Here is a 27,404-nt window from a genome sequence, read left to right on the forward strand (position 1 = left end):
CCACTGACTCAAAATCTTAGAGTAGGCATGGGCATGTATAATTTTTAACAATCTTTCCAACTGCTAGTTGACATTGTCAACACATGTGGGACTACTGTACCTTTGCCCTCTTTGCCAAAGTGTTCTAAGATGTTCTCAACTGATTTAATATGTCTATGGATTGTCTTTAGCTGTCCTGTCCTTTCCAGCAATGGGTGGTATGGATACATGAGCTGTCACCAGCCATAACTTTCTAATTGGGTATCAGATAGTCAGTTACTAGATCTGTCTAGGTCATATTGCCAATACTTTATTCCCAGTGCTTGCATCAACCTGGCGAATTAGCCACAGGGCAACTAATTATTCATTCACTTAGTGCTTATTATATGCCAAAAAATATGTGAGGAGCAAACATCCAACTTAAGTAAAAACCAACATAGTCTTGGCCCCTATGTAGCTTTCATCTACTAGAAGTGAGGCATTTACAAATAAACACATTAATCAGTATGTGGTTGCAAATCTAGGTAAATTTTCTAAAGAAGCAGAAGAATAGAATATTACAAAAGAGTATTATGGTAGATTGGTTGCAAAAATGGCCCTAATTAATCTACTTACTCTACCTGTACAATCTGCAACATGACCCTGGAGTTCTTCCCAGTAAGAGGTAAAGTCTGTTTCCTTACCTCTTTGAATCTGAGCTGGCCTCTGTGACTTGCTTTAGCCAATAGAATGTTGTGGTAGTGACACTATGTCTTTTCCAAGACTGAGTAATACCTGATAGTGTCATGTGAACAATATCAAGCTATTGTGCTAAAGGATATCTGACCATGTGAGCTGGGATGACTTGTCTCATGTGAGTTAGACCTCACGGAGCAGAGATGGATTATCCCAGCTAAAACCATTCCAACCAAGATCCCTGAGCAGCTGACACTGGATGAGCTGTGCAGTTGAGCTCAAATCACCTACCTGAGACATCCAGAGCAAAAAAAGTGTTTGATTTTAAACCATTGGGTTTTAAGTGTTTTTTTTATGCAACAAAAGAAATTGATAGTTGTAATCAAAGTAGGGAAAAATCTGTACTTTAGAATTAAGTATCCTTCTGAGTTTTCTGATTCTGATTCTGCATGGGGACATTCTGGGTCTCTCATTGCTTTAAGCTGTTTTTAATTCTCTATGCTGTACAGAACTGATGTCAGTGCAAATGATTCCTATCTGTAGATATGCAAATGAATTGTATTTATGGAGGAACAACCCTCTTCCCTGTGGAAAAGCCAGTTTTGAGCCCATTGCAACTTCATTTCAATATTCTTTTTTAAATTATTGTAAAATTTTTATTTATTTGAGAGAGAGATAGAGCACAAGCATGGAGGAAAAGAAGAAGCAGGCTCCCAGCTGAACAAGGAGCCTGATGTGGGACTCAGTTCTAAGACCGTAGGATCATGACCTAAGCTGAAGGCAGACACTTAATCAGCTGGGCCACCCAGGCACACCTCAATATTCTTGATCTATAAAGGTGTTAGTTTCAATTTGCATACTCTTTATTACAACTTTATTATATTTATACAGCATATATGTTTATAACTTATATTGCATAAAGTTCATCCATTTTCAACTCAGTGAATATACAGCTCAGTTTTTAATATGTTTATGGAGTTGTGTAGTCATCAGCAAAATCTAATTTTAGAACATTTTCATTACCTTAAAAAGAATCCTTGTATCAATTAGCAGTCATTTGCTGACCACCCTCTTGTCCTCCCACCCTCCAAGGGCAATTGGTCAGTGTTAATCTGTTTTCTGTTTCTACAGATATACTTATTCTAGACAATTTATATAAAGGAAGTCATACAGTATATATTTTTTTCTGATTGTCTTCCTGAATTTAGGATAATATTTTTGAGATTTATACATGTTGTATCATGTGCCAATACTCAGTTACTTTATAATATTATACTTTATACTATTATAAATAATATTCCATCATATGGATAAACTACAATTTGTTTATCCATTCATCAGTTAATGGTCATGTGGGTTATTTCCACTTTTTGGCTATTATGAATAATGGCATTGTGAACAGAAGTGTACAAAATTTTGTGTAGATATATGTTCTCATTTCTCTTGGGTATATACTTAGGAATAGAATAGCTAGGCCAAATGGTAAATGTATATTTGGCATTTGAAGGAACTTACAATGACTGTCTTTTCATTTCTTGATAATGTAGTTTAAAGCACAAAAGTTTTAAATTTTGATGAAACCCAATTTATTTTTTCTTTTATCAGTTACACTTTTGGTATAATGTTAGAAATAATTGCCTAACATAAGCTCACAAAGATGTGTTATTCTAATAGTTTTAGCTTACATTTAAGTTTACAATCGTTTGAGATATTTTTGTGTATGATGTAAAATAAAGGTTCCAATTCCTTCTTTTGTATGTAAATATCCATTTATCTCAGCACTTTGTTGAGAAAACTGTTCTTTCTTCATTGAACTATCTGTGTTTTGTTGAAAATTGACTATAAATGTTAGAGTTTACATTGACAATGGGATTCTCAATCCCATCCCTTTGATCCTTGTGTCTATCCTCATGCTAGTCTTGATTCCACATCGTCTTGATTGCTATAGCTTTGTACTAAGATTTGAAATTACAAAATATGTCTTTCAATTTTTTTTTCTTTTTCAAGATTGTTTTGACTCTTCTAGACCTCTTACATTTCTTTTCTTTTCTTTTTTCTTTCTTTTTTTGTTTTTGCCTCTTGCATTTTGATATGAATTTAGGATCAGCTTGTCAATTTTAGCAACAGCACCAGCTGAGATTGTGACAGGGATTGTATTGAATCTGTAAATCAAAATGAGGATTGAACCAAGTTGTCAGATCTGTCTGTTTCAATAATTCAAAATTAATTAAGAAGTCTTTAAATATGCACATTTTAAATGTTTATGACAGTGATGCTTTATATTTTCATAAAAATTATTTTTAACAGCAGATACTAAATTGTGGAGTATCACATGTCTCAGCCTTAGCCTTTCAGCATTCCTTACTCTACACTCTTTTTCCTAAGCAATGTCATTCACACCCACAGCCTCAATTAGCCTCAGTCAGTGCCTCCCAGAGTTTTTTTTTTTTTTTCTCTCTCTCTCTAAAACCTCATTGTCTAAGCTCCAGACATAGGCTCTTAATTCTATCTGCCTACTCAATATCTCCACTTACATATCTCAAAGATACTTCAAACTCAATAGGATTGAGCTTGAATTCATTTCTTTACCTCCCTGGCCTATGTTCTGTTCAACCATTGATCTCTATGTCATTAAATGAGAAAATCTGCTATTAGGTTGTACAAGCCAGATACCTGAGAATCAGTTTACCTTCCCTCTTCTCTGCTTCCTTTCCTACCAGATTCTCCTTAGAAGTATTCATGAACCTAGGGAGGGAAGGAAAGGGAGGAGAGGAGAGGAAGAAAGAAAGAAATGACATCTTTTGGAGTAATGTAATTGAAAAATTTAGAGGTTCATGTCCAAGTTCCAAGTAAGTCAGGAGTCAGGCACACGACTGGTGTTTTCTCCTCATCTCTTGGCTCAGCTTTCTTCAAGTACTTCATCTTCAGTGAATTTCCTGCCATGTTTCAGAAAGATGGCTTGAAAAATTCTAGGCTTAAGTTCTACCACCTGCTCTAACCAAAGATGTTTCTCTTTGCTAATTGTTCCAGGGAAAGCCCCCAGTCTGATTCTCAGTGACACATATTGGATCACATCCACTCCTCAACAGACTACTGGGGCCAGGGATGCTTGATTGCTTCCAGAGCCAAATGATGGGATCAGGCTTACTCAAGCCATATGAGCAGGAATTTAGGAAAAGGCACTCCCCAAAGGAAGAAGAGGAAGAAGAAGGGAAATAAATGCTGAATAGAAAAAGCATCAGAAATTCTTCAGTACCTAGCACATAACTAGCATATAACTCTTGCCCAGTGAATACTAGTAGAACAAATGAAGTAAATCAGGACAGTTGATGTCAGGAGAGGGAGTGATGAAATAGGATGGTTGGAGTAGGTTGGATGAATGAATAAATCTGGCCTTGAATCCTATTTCCATCAGTTACTACCTTGGTAACCATAGGCAAATTACTGAAACACCTTTATCTTCAGTTTTTTCATCTGTTGAACTATGATGATAATCCCTAATAACCAGGGGTTTTGTAAGACAGATGTACTAGTAAACATAAAGTGCTTATCAGTGTCATCTTTTCCCTCTTTGTTCTTTGTTTTTTGGTTTTTTATTTTAAATTTTATTTCATTTAAATTTTTTATAATAAATTTATTTTTTATTGGTGTTCAATTTGCCAACTTACAGAATAATACCCAGTGCACATCCCGTCAAGTGCCCCCCTCAGTGCCCGTCACCCATTCACCCACACCCCGTGCCCTCCTCCCTTTCCACCACCCCTAGTTCGTTGTTTCTCTTTGTTCTTTGAAGTGGAGGCCACAGTCTGGATCTGGAGTACTATTTTCCCATTTTTTTTCTTTTTTTCTAATGAATACAAAGCATCTGCCAGTCATGCAGGAAAAAAAGAGAAAGGAGAGAGGACTAAACTTAAGAAAAAATTGAAATGATGGTTGAGTCAGATGAAGTTGACAGATACACCACAAGCCCTCTTTTCTACACCAACCAATAGAACCTTGAGCCGATAATATCCTTTCTATTCAATTCACATCTGGTTCTCAGGGAGCTGTAGCTCCGAATTAGCACAATGAACTTGGCTGTATTGTTCTGTGCTATTTCCTCCTGTCCGTGCCTGAAACCACACTTCAATCAGTTGCTAATGTCAGCGTGGGAGTCATAATCCTGCTTTAGCACTGCTGCAAGTTACCACATCTCCATGGGTCAGGCAAGGGAGTTTGTCTAAGGGAGTATACCTGAAAGCCAGACAAAGCTTTCTGTTTTCTCCCAGACAGTGAACTATATAGTGAGATCCAAACCAGTCAATCTCATAAAATATCTTCCTTCTTGCCAGGGAAGCAGTTAACTCTACAGGTAGAACTCCAGCAAGGTTGTGAACCTCTGGAAATTAATGTACCCCCAGTTCTGTCTAACTTGTCTTTACAGACTAGAGGAATATTGCCTAATATCCACAGCCTATAGGGAGACATAGCTAAAATTGAATGACTTTTTTTGTGCGAATCTTCAGGTGTGCCAAGCATAAAACACTTCTACACCATGTTATCAGATACATCACCATGAGAATAGTGGTATAATAAAGAGCTCAGAGAAGAGACATCCACAGTGTTTGGAGGTGGGACAAGCAATGACCTGATTCCCCAGTGACATGGGATTACCATCCCTCTGAGATATGTCATAGTGCCTCAGCCTAGTCAGTGTAGCATCATGTGTTTGTCAGTTAGCTTCAGCTTTAACTCAAGTGTCAGTCCTCTTCATCAAAAATGCACAATCTGGGCAGCCAATTGGTATTACTTAGAGAATGCCATAGTATAGGAACACCTATCATGAACTCATCTCTTACTCCTCCCTTGATCATGGTTTTTCTAGTTAGTATACTCAATGTGACAAATTTCACAAATGGTGAAACTGAGTGGCTTGTTGAGAAGTGTAATGAATATCAGAAATGGGCAAAATTAAAGGCTACAATTTTTTTAGAGATATTCCCAATGAAACATAAAAAGGGAATTAGGATTCAATTAGTGCAAATACGTCTTAACCAGTTCCTAAGTGATGCTGTCTAGTTTTTTATTTTAGGGGATAGATGATTACCTGAGCCCAACTCCAAAAGGAATGCTGTGTCCACCTTAAGTGAACTATCATGCAAGGAGTAGTCAAGGCACTTATATAGACTGCTATACCATCATTAAATTTACAGTCAGGTTTTTTGCTAAATTAACGTCCATATATGTGGTGGACTTTGGCTTGAGACTTGAATTTGTTAACCTTGTAGTGAAGTTGGGGGAAACTAACTCACTTACCTCAAACTCTTTAGTGGCTGTGCCATGATCTACCAAAAGAACCTAAAGTAGAGCATAATTAGTTTAGTTTGGTTAAGAACACATAATTTTTAAGAATGTTTATCTTTTGTCACTCTTCATCAGATTGTATCAGCCATTCCTGAGTTTAAAATATTATTCCAGTTTATTCCAGTAATATATGGATGGCCTGGACATGGTAATTATTAGGATGATAATTATAATTTGATAGGCAATTGACATTTGTACAAAGCTTTGTAGATCACATATATACTTTGTCACAAGAAAGGTGATGTCATTTAATAATGGACATATTTATTCCCCCACAGCACATAGTGTTCAAGTGTTAAAACAGCGGGATGTGGGTATCAGATGGGAGAGGTGCGAGGATGAGCAAGGCCAAGTGTGTGGTGTTTTTTCAAGCCTCTGCTGGTGTCACATTTTCTAACATCTCATTGGCCAGAGTAAGTCACATGGTTGAATCAAGAGTCAGAGTGAGAAAGTTCTACAAAGTCCTATTTGCTGGATTGGGGGATGCCAAGGTAACCTCACAATCATAGAAGGTATGGCCCCAACATGGAAAGTCTGGACCCTGAGTTAGCAGGGTGAGGAAAGGCAGCCAGGGATATCCCCCCTAAACTTCATCAGGTTATGAAGCAAGCAAGAAGTTACCTGTTATTGTAGTAAGCCTCTGAAAGTTCTTTTTTAGGATTGTGGTTGGATATTTATAAACCTCGCCTAGCCAGACTGATTCTGACATATAGAGAAATCCTAACATTTCTCCCTTTAATATCTCTTTTAGATGGCTTCATGGTATACACTCTGGTCTTTAATTCTGTGTATTTGTTTAGAGTTACACTTTTGCTCAATCCACATCTTATAGGAAAATTGTAAGACTAATAATCAGAAAATGTGTGCTAGAGTTGTAGGTCTACTACTTAAATAAGCTATATAATATAAGCTATTTGGCTTTTCTAAGAAATTTCTTCTTCTAGAAGTTTGAGGCAGTAGCATCTACTTTGTGTGGTTGCTGTGAGGCCATGAGAAGCATATGTGATAAATACCTATGAATTTTTCTCTTAGACTATGAAGTATGCAAATACTGATTGAATTAGTATTTATTTTGGAACTTGCCAAATCAAATGAAAAATAAATACTGTGTTGTTATAATTCTGGAGACACATCCCTTATAATTTTCCTAATTCAAACTTACTGGACTTGAATAACAGTTTTGTGTCCAAGATTCTGGGTTCTTTAGGTTCATAGACAGAGAGAAATTCCTACATTAAGTGATCATCCCCTACAGGCAAAGTCCAAAGATCTCCTTCATGGGGTTTATAGGTTCTTTCATATGGAGGTTGCTTTTCTACCTTGTCCCCAACCACCCTATCACCGGCTTCCTCTGTATTCCTGCCATCCTGAACTTCCCAGGGTTTACAGGTCTGTGTCTCTGCACAGCTTCCCCTAGGACTTGAATCTTCCCATTTCCTTGCCAGGCCACCTGCACTTCCCAATGCCAGGGAGGCAAGCCACTCCCCAACACCAAAGTCTAGCTTCCAACTTTGTGTTTTTGGGAAAGCCTCTGTTGCCTCTCCTACCCTCCAGGCAGAGTTAGTCATTCTCTTCCTGAGCTGGAACAGGGCCTCATACATTCTTCTTATAATACTTCATTTATTTTGTTTACATGTCTGTCTCTCCAACAAGGTGGTGCTGAGTTCTTGGGAACAGGTCTGTGTTATTCATCTCTACCCCTAGTACCTAGCCTAGTGCCTGGAACATTAACAAGGGCATTTGGGTCCCCAGAGAGAGTCCTCTGAATTGTCTATGCTGTATTCAGAGAATTGGTAGATTAGATTTACTGAATATAACCTCTTTCTTCCTTGAGGGTTTTGGTGAACATTTGAAAATCTAGGATAACAGTAATACAAAGGACATATATTTCCCCTAAATAGTTTCCCCTTCCAGATTGGTGGTAATTCCCAACATTGAGCCAATGGTTATTAAACTGTAGGCGCATCTAGAAGGTGAAACCCAGATACTGTATTTCCAGAAACTTCCCCAAGTGATTCTGATGCATATCAATTTTTAGAACCAGTGCACTAGGCTGATCTGACTTACAAATCGCTGGTTCCAATTGCTTCAAATGTTTCCTGTTGTCAAAAGGAACAGAAACAAAAACGCCCATTCAGAGGGTTTGATGCTGTCTCCCCTGCTGGCCACAGGTGCCCAGGCTTTCCCTGGAGAAGCACTGTCGCCTTTCTTATCGTTTAGCCGCCTTTGATCAGGAGCTTCTTCATTCTGGCTCATTCTTTACTTCAAAGCTGGAAACCTGATCGGCTCTACTTTCTTCCCTTCACCCAGGGCCCAGGCGGCCCCACAGGTGAGCTGGTCACTTGGGAAGTCTAAGTCACAGCCAGCCTTCAGCATTCTGTTAGAGGCCAGAGACCAGTCTTTTGTGTAGCACTCCTCTCTGCTTCTCCCCCTACACAACTGGTGCCAAAGAGAAACCAGGAGAGGAAATGTGACCTTGTTCTAAGTTTACCTCTCTCAGTGTGGAAAAACCACATATAGGGCACAGTTTTAGGAATAGTTTTGCAGTGTTCCATCTCCTAATCCCTGAGTTAAGTCTTCCTAAGTTAAAGAGCAAAAGTTCTTTTAGAAAAGAATCTCTTGGAGCCTCCAGAATAAATCTCCTTTTATCTAAGCAATGAAAATTAGCTCCTAAGTGAAACTTTATATAGGGAAAGATGATAGATGATTTGGCTTTGGGAGTTTAGAGGAGGAGCAGTGTTAGTTCAGTTTCCTTGGTAAATTCCTTAATATTAGAAGAGTTGCATGTACTAGTTAGTGTAAGATTCTGTTTTCAACCCAGACTTTCAATCCATGGCCCCCAAAATCCCCCCTTTTCCAAGTACCCAAAGAACAAAACAAACCTTACTTTTAAATAAGTACACATAAATCATAAGGTCATTTAACAAAAACAGTTTTGTTGAGATACATTTCACATATCATAAAATCTATCTATTTATTTATTTATTTATTTAATATTTTATTTATTTATTCATAGAGACGGAGAGAGAGAGGCAGAGACACAGGCAGAGGGAGAAGCAGGCATCATACAGAGAGCCTGACAGTGGGACTCGATTCAGGGTCTCCAGGATCACGCCCTGGGCTGTAGGCGGCGCTAAACCGCTGCACCACCGGGGCTTCCCAAAATCTATTTATTTAAAGTATGCCTCAAAAGTTTTTAGTGTATTCACTGAGTTATGTAATGATCACTACAATCTAAGTTTAGAACATTCTCATCACCTAAAAATCTTATACCCACCAGCAGTCATTCCACATCTTCCTCTTCCAGCATAGCCCTGGGCAGCTCTATTATAATTTCTGCCTCAGTGGATTTGCCTATTTGGGACATTTTTTATAAATGGAATCATACAAAATGTGGTCTTTGGTTATTGGCTTCTTAGGATAATGTTTTCAAGGCTCACCTATGTTGGAGCATTTATCAGTGCTTCATTCCTTTTGAAAGCTGAATGATACTCTATTGAATGGATATTCCACACTTGTTGATCCTTCATTCATTGAGGAATATTTGCATTGTTTCTACTTTTTTACTATTATGAATGATGCTATTTTAAATTTTCATGTCCAACTCTTCATGTGTACCAAAGGTTAAATTTCATTTCCTGGAATGGAATTACTATGTCATATAGTAATCCTATTATTAATATCTTGAGAAACCCTATTATTAATATTTCTCCAAATTTTCCAAAGTGGCTGTACTGTTTTATATTCTCACCAGCATTGTATGAGGGTTCCATTTTCTTTGTATCCACACTAAAAGTTATTGTTGTCTTTTTTATTATAACCCTCCTAATGGATGTACATCGGTATTGCATGGTAGTTTTGACTTGTATTTCACTAATAACTAATGATGTTGAGTATACTTTCATGTCTTTATTATTTGTAGATCTCTGAAGAAATGTCTGTTCAAATCTTTTGCCCATTTTTAAGTTGGATTACTTGCCCTTTCACTATTGTTAGGTTTTTTAAAAATATTTTTTATATATAAAACCCTTATCAAAGATATCATTTTCAAATATTTTCTCCAAGACTGTGGATTCCTTTCCTTTCTTGATGGTATCATTTGAGCACAAAAGTTTTTAGTTTTAATAAAGTCCAGTTTATCTATTTTTGCTTTTGCATTTTTGCTGTTGTATTTCAGAAACCATTTCCTATTCAAGGTCACAGAAATTTATTTTTATATTTTCTTCTAGGAGTGTAAAAAATTTTAACCCTGAAATTTAAATCTATGATCCATTTTAAGGTTTTTTATTTATTTATTTTTTGGTATGGTGTGAGGTAGGAGTCCAAATTAACTCTTTTCCATGTTATCCCAACTGTATTTGCTTGAAAATTGCTCCTTCCTCATTTTCTTGACACCCTTTTCAAAAATCAATTGACCATAAGCTTTTGGACTGTTAAGTCTATTTTATTTATCTATAAGTTTATACCTGTGCTAGTACTCTTTGGTCCTTATTATTCAACTGTGTACTAAGATTTGAAATTGGAAAGTGTGAGTCTTACTTGTTTTTCTTTCAAGATTATTATTGCTATTCCAGATACTTTACATTCCTATATGAAATTTATGTTCAGTTTGGCAAAAATCTTTTTCATTAAAATGCCAGTTGGGATACTGATAGAATTTGCATTAAATTTGTAACAAATTTGAGGACCATTGTCATTTGAATAATATTAAGTCTTCCAGTCCTTGAACAGCGAATATCTTTCCATTTATTTAGATATTCCTTAATTTCTTTCAACAGTGTTTTATGATTTTCAGTGTACAAGTCATGCACTTTTGCTTAATTCTAGGTATTTTGTGCTATTTTAAATGGAATTATTTTATTTTTGTAATTTAATTTTTAAATTGTTCATTGGTATTGCATAGAGTTATAGTATTTTTTAAAATATTAATCCTGTATCATAAAGCCTTGCTAAACTCAGTTAGCAGTCACAATAATTTTTGGTAGATTCCTTAGAATTTTCTCTATATAAGATCATGTAATATGAAAGTAGAGTTAATTTTACTTCCTTTCCAATTTGGATGTCTTTTTATTTCCTTGCCTAGTTGCCCTGGCTAGATATCCAGTAAAATGTTGAATAGAAGTGGTGAGAGCAGGGTCACCTGGGCGACTCAGTCAAACATCTGCCTTTGGCTCAAGTCATGATCCCAGGGATTGAGTGCCACATTGGGCTCCTTGCTCAGAGGGATGTTTGCTTCTCTACTCCTCTCCCTACTTGTGATCTTTCTCTTTCTCAAATAAATAAAGTCTTAAAAAAAAAAAATAATGAGAGCAGACATCCTTATCTTATTCCTGATCTTAAGGAGAAAGCATTAAATCTTTTGCAATTTAACATCATGTTAGCTGTGTGTTGTTCAGAGATGCCTTTTTATCAGATTGAGAAAGTTCCCTTCTATTCCTAATTTGTTGAGTCTTTTTATCATGACAGAGTGGTAGATATCATCACATGTTTTTTTCTCCATCTACTGAAATGATCATGTGGTTTTTTGCTCTTTATTTTATAAAATTGTGTCAAATTGTTTGATTTTTAAAAATGTTAAATCAGACATATTCCTGGCATAAATCTAGTTTGTCATGATACAATTCTTTTTATTTGTTGCTGGTTTTAGCTTGCTCCTAAGTTGATGGAAGTTTTTATGTCTATCTTCATAAGAGATGTTGGTCTGTAGTAGTCTTGTATTGTTTTTGTCTGGTTTGGGTATATGGGTAATGGTGATGTTAAAGAATGAGCTGGGAACTGTTACCCTCTTCTACTTTTTGCAAGAGTTTGTGTAGGATTAGTGTTAATTCTTTAAGTTTGATAGAATTCACCAGTGAAGTTATCTATATCTAAGCTTTTCTTTGTGAGAAGTTTTAGATTACTATTTTAGGCTTGTTACTTGTGGGTATATACAGATTATTGATTTCTTCTGAAGTAAATTATTGTAGTGTGTGTCTTTCTAGGGAACCGTTCATTTCATCTGCATACAATTTGTTGGCATACAATTGTTCATAGTATTTTCTTATAATCCTTATTATTTCTGTAAGGTCTGTAGTGATGTCCCCTCTTCTATTCTGATTTTGGTAATTTGAGTCTTCTTTCTTTACTTCTTGGTCAGCCTAGCTAAAGTATTATGAATTTTGTTGACTTTTAAAAAGCAAAAGAACTTTTGCTTCTATTGATTTTTTTCTATATTTTTTCTATTTTATTTAGCTCTCTATCTTTATTATTTTCTTCCTTCTGCCAACCTTGAATAAGTTTGCCCTCCCTTCTTTTTTCAGTTTTAAGGCAGAAGTTTACATTGATTTGAGATATTCTATTAATTAATTAATTAATTAAAGATTTTATTTATTTATTCATGAGAGACACACAGAGAGAGGCAGAGACATAGACAGAGGAAGATGCAGGCTCCCTGCAGGGAGCCCAGTGTGAGACTCAATCCCAGGACCCCAGGATCACAACCTGAGCCAAAGGCAGAGACGCTCAACCACTGAGCAGCCCAGGTGCTCCAAGATATTTTGTTTTAAATGTAGATTTTTACAGTTATAAATTTTCCTCTCTGTACTACTTTAGTTGTATCTTACATATTTCAGTATGTTTTTTAAAATTTCATTCATCTCAGAGTATTTTCTAATTTTGCTTATGATTTCTTTTTTGAAACATTGATTATTTAGGACTATTTTGTTTAATTTCTACATATTTGTGAACTTCTCAAATTTCTTTTGTTACTGATTTCTAATTTCATTCCATTTTAGTCAGGAAACATACTTTGTGTGATTTCAATTCTTTTAAATATATTGATATTGTTTTATGGCCTAATATATGGTCTGTTCTGGTGAGTGTTCATGTACACTTAAAAGGAATGTGTATTGTTGCTCCATTCTAGACATAATGAATCAGAATATCTGGGAGTTGCAGGAATCTTTGTTTAACAATCCCTCTAGGTTATTCTGATTCACGCTCCAATTTGAGAACCACTGATTTTGACTCAGTGATTGTCTGCCTTGCTCATCTTTTTCTGAGATGTAATCGATCAGAAGATTCCCATGTAGATTTTCTGGAATTCATTGCAATTTTCTGACTCTGGTGTCAAATGAGTCCTCCAACTGCATATTCCTGGTTCTGTGGTGTTGGCTCAATTTGGATCCTTAAGCTTGAACTTTATTTGCCACCTAGCACTCTGTACCCCTGCTGGTCCAGGAGGCCTGTCAGCTACGTTCCTTGGGCAGGGTTCTGATGCAATGCTTAGTTTTTTTTTTTAAGCCCTTCCTTACAGCCCTGGGATCTACTCCTTTTATTCCCACATAATAGCTGGGCCTAGATCTGAATAGAGTAATTGCTTGGAATCTTGGCACTGGTCCCCTTTACCCTTTCTTGAATCACTCACTACCTTCAGACTTTAATAAACTATTCCCATTTCCCGGGACTTCTGCTCTGTTGGTTTAACCTGACTCATAATAATAATGGATCTTAGTTTTTGTCACTCATCCAAATCAATCTCCATTGCACTGTGCCTCTCTTTTCACAGTTCTTCAAACTGTTTATCTAGGACTATGGTCAGACTCAGCAGATGCCCTCCATATCTGCATCCATATCCTCCTGCAGAGTCCCTATCTGATCTTGGGTTCTGTTCCTTATGACTCAACAAGAGAGGTCAAGTTTCAGTGTCACCTTATTCTGTCATATTGTATTTTAATAAGAACTGCGCCAGTGGAGACTTTAAGGACACTAAGACACATTGCAATCAGGTGATTTAACCAATACTTCAGTGAGGGGACTGGAAAAGCATATAAAGAATATAGAAATTTAGAGTTTGCTTCTTTTCTGACCATCCATAGACTCACTTAGTCCAGCTTATTTTGTATTTTTTTATCTTGACATTTCCACACATAAACCCACAGTTACCCATTAGAAGAACCAATAGTATCATCAATAGGAGAACCCATTATCTTAAGGAAATACAGTACTCAAACATATTTTTCTGAGGGAGAAATAGGGAAAGTGTCCCTTAGTAGATTATTTTAGAACCCCATTTAATGAAAACCATAGTTTGTTCTGTGAGCCTCTAAGACATAGGGAATTTCTTTACTCTTATGGTGACCCTGGTTAATTGCTATGTTCTCTAAATCCTTCTGTTTTCCAGGTGCTGGTCAGGACAAAGAGATATCTTTTCCACCATAAGGAGAGATAAAACAGGATAGACAATAATAGAAGGTGGCTTTTGTGTTGAGCTAGATTTTGCCTGTGAATTATGATGCATGACAGATGCAGTTTCATGATGAAAACTGGGTTGAATGCTCCAAGCTCAGTTATCCATCTGAATACCTATAATTATAGAACTTTAGGTACTTAATGTCCTGGGAATTGGTGAGTTTACAAAATTCAATTGAGTATATTTAAAAATAATTCAGTAGTATTAAGAAATGATTTCACAGTTATTCAAAATAATTCACTACTTCATATTTCATATTGACATTATAGTTCTTAACTTTTCAATTTAAATAACAAAATTTCTTGAAATTTGGAATTTCCAGATATTTCCAAAGGGCTGATAGACAGTGTTCTTCCTATTAGGCTAGGCATTAGCCATCCACATTATCAGAGACAAACCTATTCTGTATATCCAAACATTAGAAAATTTTATAAAGCATAATTTTTTCTTTGAAATAACAAAACACTTCCAAAATCGAATTAAATTTAGTTCCAGGACTGTTTTCTAGCACTCCAGCTTTATAATTAACACATTTTGAATAATCATTAAAGATAGGCATGAAATCACAAAAATATAGTAAGATTGAAAGATGTGATTTAGGTAGTAGTGAAACTCTAGAAAGTGGTTGAGGTAGAATTACAGAATGAATCTTTGGAGATCTAAAGTGCTTATTACTCCACATAATGCCAGATATTCTGTAATCTAATTCCAAGTTGAGTCTAGAGACTCCCAGAATTTGATGGAGCTTAGCTTAACCAAATTCAGTTAAAGATGCTTTGGTGAAGGCAACTCTGCCCCTCTCTTCTTTCTGAAATCAACATCAAAGTGATAATGATGATGATTATTTTTATTGTTATCATTATTATTAAACTACATTTACAAAGAAATTAGAAGGCAAGAAAATTCCAGACCACAACCTATGAAAAGGGTTGAATGCAAGGAAAAATGCAAGGTAAAGGAAATCTAGCTGAGGGATAAACCCAAGAGTTGACAAACAACTCTGACAAACATGTTTACCCAAAAGTAGTGCTTATAAACAGAAAGACCAGAGATATCTCCACTGTAAGGACATTTGAGTACATCCTGAGCCACATCTATTACTGTGAATAGGCAGAAAAGGTGTATAGGAGTGAAGAGACATACCATACAGATACAAATTACAATTATTCTACCAATAGTAACTAGGCAGTTGCATGACAAGATGAAGAGAAAGAGTGGGTGACCAAGAGCTCTGAAAATGATATTGAAAAAGATATTTCTTAAGGCATACCCCCTTCCATACACACAAAGAATTATAATTTAAAGTGGTTATGAGTACTTAATGTACCCAGGCACTGGACAAGTAAATATAAATATTTCCTCAAAGAATTTCCACAGAAAAATTTCCAACACTTACTGGTTCTCTTTCTTTTTTCTCACACACACCCTCATAATGTACCAGCAGAAACAAGATATAAGAGATAGAAAGAAAAAAAATGCAAAATCAAACCTACACGGAAGGCAGATATTGATTTACCAAATATAAAATAATAATTCAAAATATTTGCATTTAAAGAAATAAATCAAATTTGAAACGCTTAAAAAGTAAGAGCTTATATAAAATAACCAGAAAATTTTGAAAATAAAGCAAACAGAATTTTAAAAAATCTCTAGACTCTTCAAAGTACATCTGCAGAATACAACAAAAACTATTCTAGACTCAAGTCAGCTTAATATCAAACCATAAATAGAGAATATCTTTCCTTGCTTATAACCTGGCTCTTCTGATTCTGTTTCTCTCATGGACTTTTTCATAGCATATAAATAGTAGTTCATGGAAACAAATAGGCATGCAAAGAAGTTTTAATATTAGAAATCTATTAGTATAATTTAACATGTTATTTAAGACTGGAGAAAAGAAAGAAATCTTCTCAAAAACTGCTAACAGGAATTTTGGTAGGTTTTAAATCCATTTTTAATAAAAACAGTAAACTAGGAAGTAGAATGTTTCTTCAACCTGATTAAAAATCTAAATCTAAATCATGGAGCCAGTTCAATACATAACCATGAAACAGCAGGGCCTTCTGATTAAAATCAAGAACAACAGCAGCAGAGGGTAGCTGCTCTTATTTTTCTGTTAGTGTTCAAGGAGGCTTTTTTGGCTTTTCAGTTCTCCTCCACAGGCTTGACTCTTTGAAGCTCAACATGTATTCACTAATTCTTTATTTTCTATTTTGGATATTTGTGAGAATAGAACATTTGTTCTGTTAAATGTTACTTGAGAGTCAGTTACACCAAGAAATTAGTAAAACTTTGTCAGAAAGATAAGTTTCACATTATAAATGAGATGTAAAATCTTTATAAGCTCTCATGAGAAGTTTTGGTCTAAAAATTGTGCTGTCCTACATTTAATGTTATTACTAAAAAAGAAAGAGATGGAGAGAAGAAAGAGAGGAAAAGAGATAGAGGAGGGAGATAGAGACAGACTTGTCCAGTAAACCTAAGGTAAAAATCCAATTTTACCCCATATACAAGCAAACAAGTTATCCTGCCACAGTTTCTTGAATCTCATGAAAAATTGTAGGCTCCTGGGTCAGAGATGAAGGATAGATTTTTACCCACAGCAATAGCAGTAGCCAGAATATTGATATTTTTGCACCATTTTTCTGAGCCCTAATTCCCATAGAATGATGCAGAGAGAGCCAGATGACCTCTGTTAACGCAAAGCATTGCATTATGGAAGAAACCCTGAGCTTAGTGAACCTGAGTCTTTTATAATGGACATACTTGCTTGCCCTTTTATCCAGGAGATGTCTTTATTATACTGGACAGTAAATATGCCTGTGCTATGCCATAGAGGGAGATACCATCTCTATCTTCCAAAGCTATTAACTGTACACACAACCTTGAAAAGACAATTCAGAAAAAAAAGGGCATTGGTGCTCTTGCTCACAAGACACATAGAAATACAAGAAACCCATGAAGAATTGCCTCCCCACAGTAATCATCTCTCCATTGTAATTATATAGGTATAAGCATGACATTTATTGTCAAGCTCCCATATTATACCCTTATTTCCATGAGATTGTGGACTGTGTTCATTTTGTTCACTACTACATACATGATGTATGACTCAGTGATAAGTGGATAAAACTTCACTGAGTCAAGAAAGTTTCCAGCAAATAAAAATTCTAGTGATTTTGCTATGTCAGTACTTTTCCAGATATGTGTGTGTATACATATGGATGTGTATTTCATATAATCAAAACTAAAGTATACCTCTGTACATTTGATTCAAACCCAATAAATGAGAAGTATAAAATGAATTTTGGTTATAATATACATAAACTCGGGATTCATTTTTACCTAAGGCACAAATCTAGTAAATGCAAAGATAATTTTATACCCTTTTATCAAACATACAGTCATTTAACCACTGTTATATTGATTCTATGCAACTTTTATAATATAAACCTAGAATAATTTCGTGAATACTTGGTCACACTAGTGGGATTCTACTCTTTAACATGTAATCCACAAAGCAAGAAGTTTTAGATGGATTACTATAGTCACCAGTTCACCAGGATTCATTTAATTTGCCAAGAATCATCTTGTTTGCTTTCTCCAAGTCACTGATTACTTTTAGAAAGCAGATCCCTGATGGTTCTATATTTTTAAAAGCTGTGCTTCTCGAACTTCAGTGTATATCAGAATCATCCGGAAGACTTATTAAAACATAGACTCTAGGGACCCATCTCAAAGATTCTAATCAGTAGATCTGAGGTGGGGCCCAAGACTCTGCATTTCTAACAAATTCTAATGCTGTTAGTGACTCAAAGAACTTTAATTTTTGGAGTATTTATTGATGATCACAACAATAACAGGAAGGATAAAAGGACATGGTCATTTATCAGTGTAGCTCAATTTCAGCCACAGTGATTTACCACCCTCTGATTCATCCCTAGTGAAATTATTTATCACACTTGGAAACTGATAACTTCTGCCCAGATCTTGATATTCTTTAGAATTACCATACTCACTAGGGCATCTGAAATTTTGATTTCTCATCTCTAAATGCAAAACACTTATGTCAGTAATAATTTTTGCTCTTACATGCTAAAAACAATGAGTGTGACTGTTTCATTGGTGATAAGCATTCATTCAGCCTGCTCTTCCCTAGTCCTAATCCCATAGCAGCATCCTTCTTAATGAATATAAAACATTTTCCTTTTCCCATCCAAGGGACATGATATTGCAACTCATGGCTCAGGGTTAATTCAATGTAGTCTTGCTATTTTACAGAATTCTGAAGAGAATTGCTCACTGAGTGCAACTCCTTTTGCAGTTCTAATGAGTATTAGAGTATTATCTGCACTTCCTTATCATATTGGGTTAACTCTGATACTGTAACTGATTCTCAGCTAGCACACATGATGCAAAACTGCTGTTAAAGGATAGCTGGTGTCTGTAAGATATGATGGTCACTTTTTTACCAGGTGCCTTGGATGTACTCTCAAAAGTGTAGTACTTCATTCTCTTGAATGCCAAGTGGCTTATATGTGGAAGAAACATGCTGTCCTAAGAGTGAGTGTGACAATTGCTGAGGCAATAATGTAAATACAAGCATTTCATAATATTTTTCATAATATTTTGATTTTTGCATTTAGCTTTGAGTAAAATCTTCTTTATGCTCAAAGTTGACAAATTATTCTTTCTCTGTGATTCCCCTGTTCTGCATTATGCTCTGCAATAATACCCTCTTCATATGTCCCCCAGCCAGCTGAATCTGCTGCAGTACCACTGACTATAGTCAGCTTAGTCCCCTCCTCTCAAATTCAGTAGCACTTACCACTTTCTGCCTTATAAGAATAATTTAATAAACAAAAACTAACAATGATAACTAAAAAATTATCAGATGTTGAATGTATGCAAAGCATTATTTGCAGGCATAATGCATTTTGCTTTTTTCATGGTACCTTGGATAGAGACATTTAACCCTATTTTGAATGAAAGCCTTAAATGATACCCAAGAGAATCAATGGACAAATATCAGGATATAGATTAACATTCAAAAATCAATAGTTTCCATATACATAGATAAGAACCAGTTAGTGGATACAGCATAGAAGTCCTCATTTACAATAGGCAACTAAAAAGTTAATATACCTAGACATAAATGAATTTAAAAATGTTGAAAATTTAATGAGAGAAAAGTAAAAAGACATTTTATCCTTTAATAGGAACTCTCAATATCATTTAAATGTCACTTAAACAAATTTATAAAATTAACATAAAAAAGCAATGATTTTTTTCTGGAGGGGTTGACAAAGTGAAGAGAAAGTTTATATTAAACAATAAAGATAACCAGAAACATGCTACAACAAATGTACAGTGTAGGGAGTTTAGACATAGATATTAAATAAAACACATCATAAGTCTTACATAATTAATAGTCTGACTTGAAAGATGGAAAGACAAAAGGAAGAGGGCTCTTGGCTGGCTCAGTGGGTAAAGTATGCAAACTTGATCTCAGGGTCATGAGTTCAAGCCCCATGTTGGGCATGGAGCCTACTTAAAATAAAAAATAAAAATAAAAATAAAAACATTTTGAAAAACAAAAGGAACATAATAGAACATTCAGAAATAGACCCAAATAGATATGAAACAGAAAATATGAAAAAGATTGTGATTTAAATCAATTGAGAGGAAATTAAGTTTTTAAAAAAATGGTATTGAGGGATGTATGGGTAGCTTAGTTGGTTAAGTGTCTGCTTTTAGCTCAAATAGTGTGGGGCTGGGCCCCTGGGTGGCTCAGTCGGTGAAGAGTCTGCCTTCAGCTCAGGTCATGATCTCAGGGTCCGGGGATCGAGACCCACATCGGGCTCTGCTCAGTAGGGAGTCTGCTTCTCCCTCTCTTCCCTCTGTGTTCTCACACTCTAGTTCTCACTTCCTCTCAAATATATAAATAAAATCTTAAAAAAAAAATAGTGTGGGGCTCCCTACTCAGCAGGAAGCCTATGTCCCCCTCTCCCCCTGCCCCTCCAACTTGTGCTCTAATTCTCATTCTTTCTCTCTCTCTCTCTCCTTAAATAAATAAATAAATAAATAAACTCTTTAAAAAATAAATAAAAATTAAAAAATGGTATTGACAAAACTGGCTAGCCATTAAAATAAGATAAAATTCAATTCACTTGCCATACCATAATCCACAGTAAATGCCTTATGATTCAAGATCTGAGCATAAAAAGCGAAATCCCTTGTAACTCAATGGTGAGAAAATCTTTCTAATTTTAACAAAATCTAGAAGTAACATATAAAATATGATATATTTAACTATAGCTTAAAAATTATATTTACACTATTGACTATTAAAAGAAAAAAAAAACCTTATGAGAAATAAAATGAAAATGACAAACTGGGGGAAAAAGGCAGTTTATACCATGACCAAGAGCTAATACATCTTCAACCTACAAAAGCACTGTCTTCTAGAAGGCTTAGAAGACAAACAATAGCAGTGTGCATACTTAGTGCCCTGATGGCAGGTCCTAAATATCATTCACTACTGAAAGAACCAGGGTCCTTGGATAAATGGTGTTTCTGGGAGTAGGCATAACACAAAAAAATAATGCTGGGTCCTGTTCTGTCAGAAAACAAGGAAGAGATTAGAGACCACGTATGGCATCTCAAAGGGATATAGATACCAATAAGATTATTGAGACAGTTGGAATAACAAAATGTTGAATACAATTTATTGAAACACACATAAAAGCTGTGTGTGTATATTTTTTAAATACTCAAAAAAGAGAAAGAAAAAGCCACCTTCTCCACATCCACATTCCTCCTCTTTTCCCTCCGCATTCCCGGCAAAAGCAAGCAATGTATTATATACTACTGTAGGTCATTAGATCACTAATTCTTTACTCAGAAAATAGCAATTAGGAAAGTATTTACCCTTATTTTCCTGTTTGCACTATATTCATGGTAGCCAAATATTCCTAGTTGATAAGGAAATAGTATTTATATGAGAAATCCAGTTGTTGAAATATGGGAAGAAAAGAATTAGAAAAATCACCATTTTCAATTACTATTGAAATAACTGATCAGGAACGATCATCACTATTGGATGAAAGGGTGATACAAATGTTTACAATGGACAGGTCAGATCATTAGTGACCTGAACCTAATGATAATGATTCTGTTTAGCATCCCTAGATGAGTCACAACTGATGAATGTCCCTTCCTGTGTGCTTTGTATTGATGAAGCACACTGCACCAACAAACGATAGTTTGAAAAAAAGAAATCTAAATCTAATCATACCTTGAATACACAGGAAATGCAGGAGGCAGAGAAACAAGTTAGATATCCATGAGGAAGCAGACAGTTCTGGATGTGGTATGACCTGCAGGGGGGCAGCAGCCCTAGTGTCCATAAGCCAATGGTGTAACAGACAAAATAGAAGAATAGAAAGTACTGCTCTATTCCACAAATGAATGAGACCAATGAGTCTCATATATGAGATATATAATGTTTGTCCTTCTCCGATTGACTTATTTCACTCAGCATAATACCCTCCAGTTCCATCCACGTTGAAGCAAATGGTGGGTATTTGTCATTTCTAATGGCTGAGGAATATTCCATTGTATATATAGACCACATTTTCTTTATCCATTCATCTTTCGGTGAACACCAAGGCTCCTTCCACAGTTTAGCTATTGTGGACATTGCTGCTATAAACTTCGGGGTCCAGGTGTCCCGGGGTTTCACTGCATCTGTATCTTTGGGATAAAGCCCCAGCAGTGCAATTGCTGGGTCATAGGGCAGATCAATTTTTAACTCTTTGAGGAACCTCCACACAGTTTTCCAGAGTGGCTGTACCAGTTCACATTCCCACCAACAGTGCAAGAGGGTTCCCCTTTCTCCACATCCTTGCCAACATTTGTTGTATCCAAATTGAACTCCAATAAAAAACATACAATAAATAAATAAATAAATAAATAAATAAATAAATAATTAAATAGAAAAAAATAAAGTACTGCTCTAGATTGAGAGAATAGCAACCAAAAAACATGTATGAACCTATAGACTGTACTTGGATCCCGATTTAATCACATAGACTGCAAAATGACATTTTGAGACTATGAGGAATAAGTGATTGTGGGCTATTAGATAATGCCAAGAAATTGCTGGTAATTTTATTAGGTTTAGTAATTGCACAGTGGCGATGCTTAAAAAAGAAAGTCCACAATTTTTAGGGAAATATGGTGAAATATGTAAGAGAGGAATGCAAGATGAATAAAAATTTATTTAAAATCATTTTTTATGATAAATACAATAAATGTACCAAACTCCTAATAAATTTTGAATCTGGATAATGGATATATGAAATTTCATTGTACTACCTTGTCTAATTTTGCATATGAAAGATTTTAAAATGTATATTAAAAAAAAACCTTCAAAGTACATTAAAGCCATTGATAAAATTAAAGGCTATATCAGTGGCTTATGGGAACCTCAGAATGGCTGATGGCATTACCCTGTAGGAGGATTATTGTGAAAGCTGTTCCCAGCCAGCTGTCCATCACCTTACCATTCCCACACTTCAGGGGGAGCGTGAGATCTGTTGCCTCAGCAGAGCCCCTTTATTTGACTATTTGTGTTGGAGATGGGAACAAACTCTTATCAAGTACAAAGTATGTGACAGTTGAGGGAAGGTGACATTCTGTCTCACTAGAGAAGTGTTTATCTGAGTCCAAAGCTAGTGAGTTACAGGGACTATATGAAAGAAAGCACAGCCTGAGACCTATCCAGGTCTGCAGAGTAAGAGGTTGGAGTATGGATAATCAATAAACAAAATAAAACTGAGGCTTATCATTGTGTGATAGGTCAAGGCCACAAGTGGAAAGCAGTTAATTATAATCTGAGAGAAACATATTCCCAGAATAGCACCAGTGTCTTCACAGTGAATGCTATTTTGGATCAAGATACGGAGATTCAAGAGGTACTCTAGGAACAGCCATTGGCCCAGAAATAGAAAAGAGAAATTGTACAGATTGACATGGCGCTAAATAAAGTCAATAGATCAAATGTGAAAAGAGCTCATTTATATAACTGAAAAGTGATATGACTGTACTTTTTGTAATAAAAAATGCAGAGTTGATACAGGTCCATACAGGTAGCCCTTTAAAACAGGTTTGCTTAGAACCTCTGCTCCCATTACAAAAAAATTATCACTGCTTAAGACTTTTTAATTAATCACTCCTTTACCTGCTATAGAGGATACCTGGCAATACTTTAAGGATTATATTATTACTATTACTATTATTATTATTACTACTATAATTTTTGTTTGTTTGAAATAAAGATTGTCAAGTATAAACTATATACAATTAGAATATACAGATTTTTAAACTGATGACCAGTGTGACCACCACCTCAGTAAAGATAAGAAATAGTTTCATTACCTTCCAAAGCTTTCCTCCTGTCCTTTTCCATTTGGTTCACCTTCTCCAGTAACCACTGATGTATTTTCTGTCACCATATGCCATAGGCAGCAACCACTTAACCTCTTCTAAAGCTTCATTATAAACAGAATAATTTTTCATAAATTCCTATGTGAGGCTTTTCACTCAACATGTTTTTTAGATTTGACCATGCTGTGGCATATGTGAGTAGTTGGTTCAATTTTATACCATTATTTAATACTTTTGAAATCTACATGGTACTATTTTGTTTCCTAAGTTTTACAGAAATGCTATAATACTATATTTTTATAACTTTTTGAGGTTTCTCATTTGTTCATTTGAATTGCTGTATACAACATTACATTGTAGGAATATGCCACAATTGTTTATCATTATAATTTCTGATACTATTATTATTTTTAAATATGAGACATTTTAATCATCATCATCAATATCATTATGCAATCTATATGTGCAGTTTTCAATTTGATAATAGATGACCAATTATCAGTTCCTTATAAGTTGATATGCAATCTACAAAACTAATAAAAAGATTAAGAGCTGAATAGATTTGTTCACCAACTTTGTAAGTATTAATTGATGTACACTTTTTTAAGTTTTCATTTTAATTCTAGTTAGTTAACATACAGTGTTCTATTAGTGTCAGGTGTACAACATAATGATTGAGTTATTCCCTATATCATCCAATGCTCGTCATGACAAGTGCAGCCCGTAATCTCCATTACCTATTTCCCATATCCCCCCACCCATCTCCCCTCTGGTAACCATCAGTTTGTTCTCCATTGTTGAGTCTGTTTTTTTTTTAATTTATCCTCCTCTTATCATTTGCTTTGTTTCTTAAATTCCACACATGAATGAAATCATATAGTATTTGTCTTTCTCTGACTTATTTCGCTTATCATTATACTTTCTACTTCCATCCATGTTGTTATAAATGGCAAGATTATATTTTTTATTACAGCTGAATTATATTCCACTGTATGTATGTATGTATGTATATATACACACATACACACTATCTTTGTATTCCACTGTATGTATATATACACATGTACACACTATCTTGATAATTTGCTTCCATAATTTAGCTATTATAAATAATGCTGCTATAAGCATAGGGGTGCATGTATCCCTTTGAATTAGTGTTTTTGTATTCTTGGGTAAGTACCTAGTAGTGTGATTGTGGGATTCTAGGGTAGTTCAGTTTTTAACTTTTTGAAGAACTTCCATACTGTTCCACAATGGCTTCACTAGTTTGCATTCCCACCAACAGTGCATGAGTGTTCTCCTTTCTCCACATCCTCATCAACATCTATTAATTTTATCCATTCTAACAGATGTGAGATGATATCTCATTGTAGTTTTGATTTACATTTCCTTGATGATAAGTGATGATGAACATCTTTTCATGTGTCTGTTGGTCATCTGTATTTATTCTTTGGAGCAGTGTCTGTTCATGTGTTCTGCCCATTTTTAATTAGATTATTTGTTTTTTTGGTGTTCAGTTTCATAAGTTCTTTATATATTTTGGATATTAACCCTTTACCAGATATGTCATTTGTAAATATCTTAGCCCATTCGGTAGGTTGCCTTTGTGGATTATTTCCTTTGCTGTGTAGAAGCTATTTAATTTGATACAGTCCTAATAGTTTATTTTTGCTTTTGTTTCCCTTGCCTCAGGAGACATATCTGGAAGAAAGGTGCTATGGCCAATGTCAGAGGTTACTACTTATGTTCTCCTCTAGGATTTTGATGGATTCCTGTCTTTAATCCATTTTGAGTTTGTCTTTGTGTATGGTATAAGAGAATGGTCCAATTTCATTCTTTTGCATGTAGCTGTCCAGTTTTTCCAAAACCACTTGTTGCAGAGACTGTCTTTTTCCTGTTGGATATTCTTTCCTGCTTTGTGGAAGATTAATTAACCATAGGTTGTGGGTTTATTTCTGGGTTTTCTGTTCTGGTCCATTGATCTGTGTGTCTGTTTTGTAATATAACTTCAAGTCTGGAATTCTGTTGCCTCTAGCTTTGTTTTTCTTTTTCAAGTTTGCTTTGGGTTTTCGAGGTCTTTTGTAGTTCAATACAAATTTGAGAATTGTTTGTTCTAGTTCTATGAAAAATAGTATTGGTATTTTAATAGCGATTGCACTAAATTTATCAATTGCTTTCGTCAGTACAGATATTTTAACAATATTTGTTCCTCCAACCCATGAGCATGGAATGTCTTTCCATTTCGTTGCATCATCTTAAATTTCTTTCATCAATGTTTTATAATTTTCAGAGTACAGCTCTTTCACGTCTTTGGTTAGTTTATTCCTCGATATTTTATTGTTTTGGAGCACTTGGAAACGGGGTTGTTTTCTGAATTTCACTTTCTGCTGCTTCATTATTAGTACCGCAACAAATTTCTATGCATTGATTTTGTATCATGCGACTTTACTGAATTCCTTTATCCAGTTGTAGTAGTTTTTTGGTGGAGTCTTTATGAGTTTTTATATGTAGTATCATGTCACCTGTAAATAGAGTTTTACTTTTTTCTTACTAACTTGGATGCTTTTATTTCTTTATGTTGTCTAATTGCCATGGCTAGAACCTCCAGTACTATGTTGAATAAAAGGGGTGAGAGCTGACATCCTAGTCTTGTTTGTGACCTTCGGAGGAAAGCTCTCAATTTTTCACCATTGAGTTTGATGTTCACTGTGGGTTTTTCACAGAAGGCCTTTGTTATGTTAAGGTATGTTCCCTCTAAATCTACTTTATTGAGGCTTTTTATCATGAATGAATTTTGTACTTTGTCAAATGCCTTTTTTTGCATCTGTTGAAATGATCATATAGCTTTTAATCTTTTATTGATGTGATGTATTATGTTGATCACTTTGTGAATATTGAACTCCACCCTTCCATCCCAGGAACAAATCCCACTTGATCATGCTAAATAATTTTTTAACATATTCTTGGAATAGGTTTGCTAATATATATATATATATATATAAAGATTTTATTTATTTATTTGACAGAGCACAAGTAGGCAGAGTGGCAAGCAGAGGGAGAGGAAGAATCAGGCACCTCACTGAGCAGAGAGCCCTATGCAGGGCTTGATCCCAGGACCCTGGGATGCTGACCTGAGCCAAAGGCAGATGCCTAATTGACTGAGTAACCCAGGCACCCCAGTTTGCTCATATTTTATTTGTGGTTTTTCCATCGATATTCACATAGTTCTCTTTTTTTGTGGTGTCTTTATCTGGTTTTAGTATCAGGTAATACTGGCCTCATCAATGAATTTGGAAGTTTTCCTTCCTTTTCTATTTTTTGGAATAGTTTGAGAAGAATAGATATTAACTAACCCTTCTTTAAAAATTTGGTAGAATTCCCGATGTTTATAGCAGCAATGGCCACGATAGCCAAACTGTGGAAGGAGCCTCGGTGTCCAACGAAAGATGAATGGATAAAGAAGATGTGGTTTATGTATACAATGGAATATTACTCAGCTATTAGAAATGACAAATACCCACCATTTGCTTCAACGTGGATGGAACTGGAGGGTATTATGCTGAGTGAAGTAAGTCAGTCGGAGAAGGACAAACATTATATGTTCTCATTCATTTGGGGAATATAAATAATAGTGAAAGGGAATATAAGGGAAGGGAGAAGAAATGTGTGGGAAATATCAGAAAGGGAGACAGAACGTAAAGACTGCTAACTCTGGGAAACGAACTAG

The 27,404-nt window shown here is 35.3% G+C and overlaps 2 long non-coding RNA genes across 7 annotated transcripts in view; one reads left to right on the plus strand and one right to left on the minus strand.

Annotated features, from left to right (window-relative positions):
* The window catches only part of LOC118352252 (uncharacterized), a 101,631-nt gene that overhangs the window by 46,070 nt on the left and 28,157 nt on the right, over window positions 1-27,404 (plus strand). The gene's annotated exons all lie outside the window — the stretch shown is intronic.
* LOC112673361 (uncharacterized) overlaps window positions 2,111-27,404 on the minus strand; it is a 34,052-nt gene continuing 8,758 nt past the window's right edge. The window contains exons 3-5 of one of the 5 annotated variants that reach the window (XR_003144750.3): window positions 5,950-5,991; window positions 3,344-3,399; window positions 2,111-2,816 (exon numbers count right to left, since the gene is read on the minus strand). This is a non-coding gene — a long non-coding RNA (uncharacterized LOC112673361). The other 4 variants (XR_003144749.3, XR_007405498.1, XR_003144746.3 and 1 more) reach the window with 4 other exon arrangements.

This window comes from Canis lupus, chromosome 24 (genome assembly GCF_003254725.2).
Source record: "Canis lupus dingo isolate Sandy chromosome 24, ASM325472v2, whole genome shotgun sequence".
NCBI classification, from domain to species: Eukaryota; Metazoa; Chordata; class Mammalia; order Carnivora; family Canidae; genus Canis; species Canis lupus.